This window comes from Ambystoma mexicanum, chromosome 7q (assembly GCF_040938575.1).
Source record: "Ambystoma mexicanum isolate Mex_15411 chromosome 7q, UKY_AmexF1_1, whole genome shotgun sequence".
NCBI classification, from domain to species: Eukaryota; Metazoa; Chordata; class Amphibia; order Caudata; family Ambystomatidae; genus Ambystoma; species Ambystoma mexicanum.
In genome coordinates, this window is record NC_090941.1 from 191,211,666 (window position 1) to 191,218,527 (window position 6,862).

Below are 6,862 nucleotides of genomic sequence, written 5' to 3' on the forward strand. Positions count from 1 at the left end.
TAAATAAACTTCAAACTAGGACTTAAGTAGGATTTACTGTGCGAAGCACGGGTACACCTGCTAGTAGTATATAATACAACACACCTGGGCGCATATGTCTACGCAAGACCCATGTATCCATTTCACAACCTCACTTCACAACCTCACAGTAAACCGATGTATCCAAATCTGTACTAATCACACTTAAGAATCTGCAGCTCACCTTTTACTCTGCTGCCACCAACCCCCACCTTCTTCTATTGCAGAGCATAATGCCAAGAAGCCACGAAAATAGCATAAGCCAGGTTATACAATTTTCAATTATATATATATTTATGCTGGTGCATATCATCACTGACTTTAACATCACAATTGTCACACATCTCTGTGTGGAAGGTAGCATCATCATTATGACACTATCTCTGAGACTTTAACACCACCCCTATCAAACACAATCTGTGTAGGGCCTTCAGCCTTATTTTTATGGCAGAGTATCTCTGTGGGGACCTTTACATCATTATAATCACAAACCATCTCTATGGGGACATACTCATCCATCATGCACCATCTCTGTGGGGACAGTAACATCATTATATTCAAACACCATCTCTGTGGGGTCTTCAGCTTCATTTTTATCACACAGCATCTCTGTAGGGACTTTTACATCATTATAATCACACACCATCTCTATGGAGACATAATCGTTATCACACACCAGCTCTGTGGGGACATACTCATCCATCATGCACCATCTCTGTGGGGACATTAACATCATTATATTCAAACACCATCTCTGTGGGGTCCTCAGCTTCATTTTTATCACACAGCATCTCTGTAGGGACTTTTACATCATTATAATCACACACCATCTCTATGGAGACATAATCGTTATCACACACCAGCTCTGTGGGGACATACTCATCCATCATGCACCATCTCTGTGGGGACATTAACATCATTATATTCAAACACCATCTCTGTGGGGTCTTCAGCTTCATTTTTATCACACAGCATCTCTGTGGGGACTTTTACATCATTATAACCACACACCATCTCTATGGGGACATAATCATTGTTATCACACACCAGCTCTGTGGGGACTTTAACATTGTTATCTTCAAACACCATCTCTGTGGGGTATTCAGCCTCATTTTAATCATACACCATCTCTGTCTGGACTTTAACATCATTATAATAACACACCATATCCATGGGGACTTTAACATCAAAATAATCACACACGTCTGTGGGGACTTTAACATCAGTATATTCAAACACCATCTCTGTGGGGACTTCAACCTATTTTTTAATCGCACACTATCTTTGTGGGGACTTAATCATTACCATTATTACACACCATCTCTGTGGGGTCTTCACCCTCCTTTATGACACACACTATCTCTCTGGGGACTTAATCATCACCGTTATCACACATCTCTGTAACAAACTTAAAATCATTATACCCACATGCCATCTCCATGGGGACATAATCATCACTATTATCATATGCCATCTCTATAAAGGACATTAATGTTTTTATCATCGTACACCATCTTTGTGGGGACTTAAAAATCTGAATATACATACACCATCTGTGTGGAGCCATTCTAATCATCAAAATCAAACACCATCTCTGTGAGGATTTTAACATCATTATATTCAAACACCATCTCTGTGGGGGTCTTCAGCCTCATTTTTATCACACAACATCATTGTGGGGACTTTTCCATCATTATAATCACACACCATCTCTATGGGGACATAATCATCATCGTTATCACACACCATCTCTGTGGGGACTTTAACATCATTATCTTCAAACACCATCTCTGTGGGGTCTTCATCCTCATTGTAATCATACACCATCTCTGTGGGGACTTTAACATCGTTATAATAACACACCAGAGTGCTCTATATATTTATGTCCCGTTTGTATAGTGTTATTCTTGTATCGTATGTATCTATGCTTCTGCTATATCGTGTACATTATGCATCTGTATATTCTGACCTGTATTTTATATGCCACTATGTAACCTAAGCTGAAAGTCTTCTTGCTTCTTCTGTGCCCTGATACCTTCGGGTCTGGCACACATTATAAATAAATTTTAAAAAAACACACCATCTCTATGGGGACTTAATCATTACCATTATCACGCACCATCTCCATGGGAACTTTAACTCTAACATCACAATAATCACACATCATCTCTGTGGGGACTTCAACCTATTTTTAATCGCACACCATCTTTGTGGAGATTTAATCATTACCATTATCACACACCATCTCTGTGGGGTCTTCACCCTCCTTTATGGCACACACTATCTCTGTGGGGACTTAATCATCACCGTTATCACACATCTCTGTAACAAACTTAAAATCATTATAGCAACATGCCATTTCCATGGGGACATAATCATCACTGTTATCATATACCATCTCTGTAAAGGATGTTAATGTTATTATCATCGTACACCGTCTTTGTGGGGACTTAAAAATCTGAATATGCATACACCATCTTTGTGGGGCCATTGAAATCATTATATTCAAACACCATCTCTTTGAGGACTTCAACATCATTATCACACACAACCAATAAAATGAAATGTCTTTAATAGAGAAGCTTCGACATTTTGGGGGTTTTATTGCACATGGTTCTACTAGAGGAAACTGGTGTTGGGGTCTTAGTGGGTTAGATGGGGAGTCGTCTGAAAAGCCTGCAGTGTTGACAAGTGGAGGCCGTACCTACTTCAGTGCCCAATGCTGGTATGGTTCAGTATGGTTTGTGAAAGTGGCACTTGGATTTCTCATTTATATGGAGATGAGGGCCCAAGGTCTATTAAATGAGTGTGCTAGTATGCCGAATTAGCCACTGGATTAGGGGATGGTAAAATGGATAGAGGTTAGAACTTTGGCATGCCTCTATCTGGTTCATGTGGTATTAATATGCATAAGGCTGTCATGTGTGAGATGGATATATTTGTGTAGTGTAAAGCAGTAGGCAAAGGATAGGTAAGTCATTTAGGTGGGCAATAGGAGATGAGAAATGAGGACAAACGGGAAGTTTAACACTGGACAGAAATGATTGAGTTCCCATCTTTTGTTGACCTCTGCATGGCCTCTGTGTGTCTTTAATAACATTCTTTCTTATCACACACCATCTTTGTGGGGACATTAACATCATTGTAATCACACACCATCTCTGTGGGGACTTTGGTGTTATCATAATCACACACCATCTCTGTGGGGACCATACCATTGTCATAATTGAACACCATCTCTGTGGGGACCTTATCATGATTATCACTTAGAATTGCTTTGGAGAATTTAAATTGACCATAATCAAACATGATCTCTATTGGAAAGGTAACTTCACTAATATTAAACATGATCCAAAAGTAGATAACAACACCTCATCATTCCTAAAGAGGAGATGTGTAAATAGGGAAGATGGTGCCTGTGGAAGAATGAAACTTGAATTTGAAATCCTGCTTCCTTTTTTATCACAAAGTGTAATCCTGGGTCAATCATGGTATCTCCTGTGCCACAGTTCTCTTTCCTGGAAGTTTTTTTAGTGTTTATAATAGTGTTTACTGCCAGAACAAACTGCCTTTAAGTTTCACATGCAAATTAAACATCTTGCAAATTCAAAAACATCCTAATCCATCTGTTGTGGTGCCTAGATATCAGGAATGTACTTGTATATAAAATATATTGTATACTAAGTACTATAAAGTAAGCATTTTTTCATTTGCTCATTATACATTCCATCCCAAATAAGAATAATGTGGTAAGTCCCCATAAGGATGGTAACACACGTTCAAGTCCCCGCAAAGATGGTACCAAACACGCGACTAAAAATAAGTATTTTTGCAAATTTGAAGTTGGATCCTGTATTATGAATTTTTTCTGAATATATTTCTGCTATTAACACATTTCCAGAACATTGGGAAAGGTTAGTCCCCACAAGGCTGGTTTCCACACATAGTCCCCACAAGGTAGGTAAAACGTGTGTGTGTGTGTGTGTGTGTGTGTGTGTGTGTGTGTGTGTGTGTGTGTGTGTGTGTGTGTGTGTGTGTGTGTGTGTGTGTGTGTGTGTGTGTGTGTGTGTGTGTGTGTGTGTGTGTGTGTGTGTGTGTGTGTGTGTGTGTGTGTGTGTGTGTGTGTGTGTGTGTGTGTGTGTGTGTGTGTGTGTGTGTGTGTGTGTGTGTGTGTGTGTGTGTGTGTGTGTGTGTGTGTGTGTGTGTGTGTGTGTGTGTGTGTGTGTGTGTGTGTGTGTGTGTGTGTGTGTGTGTGTGTGTGTGTGTGTGTGTGTGTGTGTGTGTGTGTGTGTGTGTGTGTGTGTGTGTGTGTGTGTGTGTGTGTGTGTGTGTGTGTGTGTGTGTATTTGGGCAAACCCTTTATGAAAAGCCTCTTAAAGTGGTAGTACTGGCCTTGATGGACAAAGGCGCCATGGGTGTACTTACAGTGGCATAGCACTGGAAAGGAGGTGACTTTCTTTAAAACAGATGTTGCATGGAGGCAGATTAGGGCATGTGTGCCAGAGCCTGTGTGTGACTTGGGGCTTTTTTTAAGACTGTTATGATGGCATCACCCATCATGCACATCGTCTGAAAAAATGTGTATACCTCCAAATAGAGGAGCCAATGTGGGGGTGCTAGTCCAGTAGCTGGAAATTGGTTATTATATTTTTTTTTGTATTCTTATATTTGTAGTTTCTGCACACCGAGGTGAACATTTTGATATTTTGAATTATGGAATTCAGATAATTTGCTGACAATGTTATGCTTTTTTGCATTTTTCCAGCCATTTTTAAAATGACAACATATAATTCTGTTTCAAGATTTTGATAGATGTGTCTTATAGTTACAACATATCAACATCTCATATAAATCAGAGCTTTCCTGACAATGCAAAGCTTAATTTTCTCGTTGCACATTTAATGTATTATTTTGTTTATGTGAAGGGATTGTGTTTTCTTTGGTATGCACTTGTACCACAAGAGGGCATAGACTAAACTCTGCCTAAGTGTTCCCATCCTATGTCACCACTTAACAAAAGTAAAACATCTTGGTTGTGCATACTTTCAATGACCTTTTACCTGCCGTGCATCTGAGTGCCTTCTCGCCTGAACACTCCTTACCAATGGATTTGGTCCATGGGTTTATGTGAAGTATAAATGTGACATCTCTTTGAACGCAAGGCCTGGTGCATGAGTGCATGCCTTAAGAAGTATTGTGTTTACATACTCTTAAAGCCTGTGGTGAATACAATGGATGAGCCCCTCAGATAATCTTAGAAGTCATCTGGACTGACTATAGCCTGTAAATATTTTCTATGCACTTCCAACTAGACTGGAGTCCCTGAACTATTCATGTATGCATACATGTGAGAATGACAAGTTAAAATGCAATTTGATTCTGTTCTGTCATTCTAGATATATTGGGTTTAATTTCTTCATTTATATATGCAGACCTATCTTTTCAATGTACATCACACAGTCAACAAAATTCAATCCCATTTCTATTCCTATCCTTGAGTTTAAAACAAAATATTTTAAATTACTAACATGGCAGAATAAATAATAAATTCTTACATTGACTGAAATTATAAACTTTTTATTAAATGGCTTGCAGTATTCCCTGCAAAACAACTACTTTAATTCTGGGCCTGCCTTCCATATGTTGTATCATTCATTCTTGCAATACTTTAAACCTTACAGTTTCCTCTGCTCAAAGCTGCATTCCTGAATTAATATTTTGGGGTCAGGATTTTACAGATGGCAGAGATATTCTTTGCCAAGAAGGCCAGGGTACTGCACAGCACATATTCAAGATGGCATTGATGGAAATAATACACAGCAACCATTACTCACATCACCATCGTGCATTGCTAACACTAACACGGAACATCCTTTTACCAACGTTTTTCACTCTATTCCATAGGTTTGTATTAGCGCAAATTAACCATAAAATCCCTTTAACAACGTTTGTTCACAGATTTTTATGGGTTTTTATCAGTGCACCCTAATTTGCTAAAATCCCTTTAACAACGTTTGTTCACAGATTTTTATGGGTTTTTATCAGTGCACCCTAATTTGCTACAACTTTCTAATACAATACTTACCCCAATATAGCTGCATTTTCGACCGATGTACAACGTATTAACTTTAAACCCTAGCATTCCCCACCTCGTAGCAACATTTTGAACACTTCTATAACTTTTTGCAACTTTTTCCACAGTTTTTGCGTTTGCCGATTTCTGCGAACATCAGACATCACTGCAAACTTTCCGGACAGTGTCACTTGACCTTGTGTGCGGCATGATGACGTATTCCTGAACATGGCCGCATTTCGCGGACAGGTCCTTGCTTTGCAAATGATTTGAAACTGCATTTCAACTGATCTAGGAAGTTTTAAACTAAAAATGTACCTTTGCTTAGCTCCTACACCTATTTTTACTGATGATCTATTTGGAATCTAGGGCACAGCACACAGCAAGCATTTAGCAGAACTGCTATTTATCTTAAAAATGGCATCAGCTATTGCAACCCCTCCTCCCCAGGTGCCACCACCACCAGCTGGAGGGCCTAGACAATGGAAAAAGTGAAATAATTCAGAAAACAATCAAGAGGACCAGGGAGATGAGGTAGAGGAAATTCCTACCTCTAGCACCCAGAGAGAATCATGGGTGTGGCAGTTCTTTTCCATTGTTGGGGTTGTACGAAAGGCTAAAGCTACCAAGGTAAAATGCACTGAGTGCAACGCTCAGTCACAGATAACATGGGCAGTACTCCTATGGGACCACCTCCATGCACGGTCATGCCAAATTCAACCACTGCAATGCTCTGAGAAAGGCTATTCCTTTCTCAGGATGTAGTCAGCT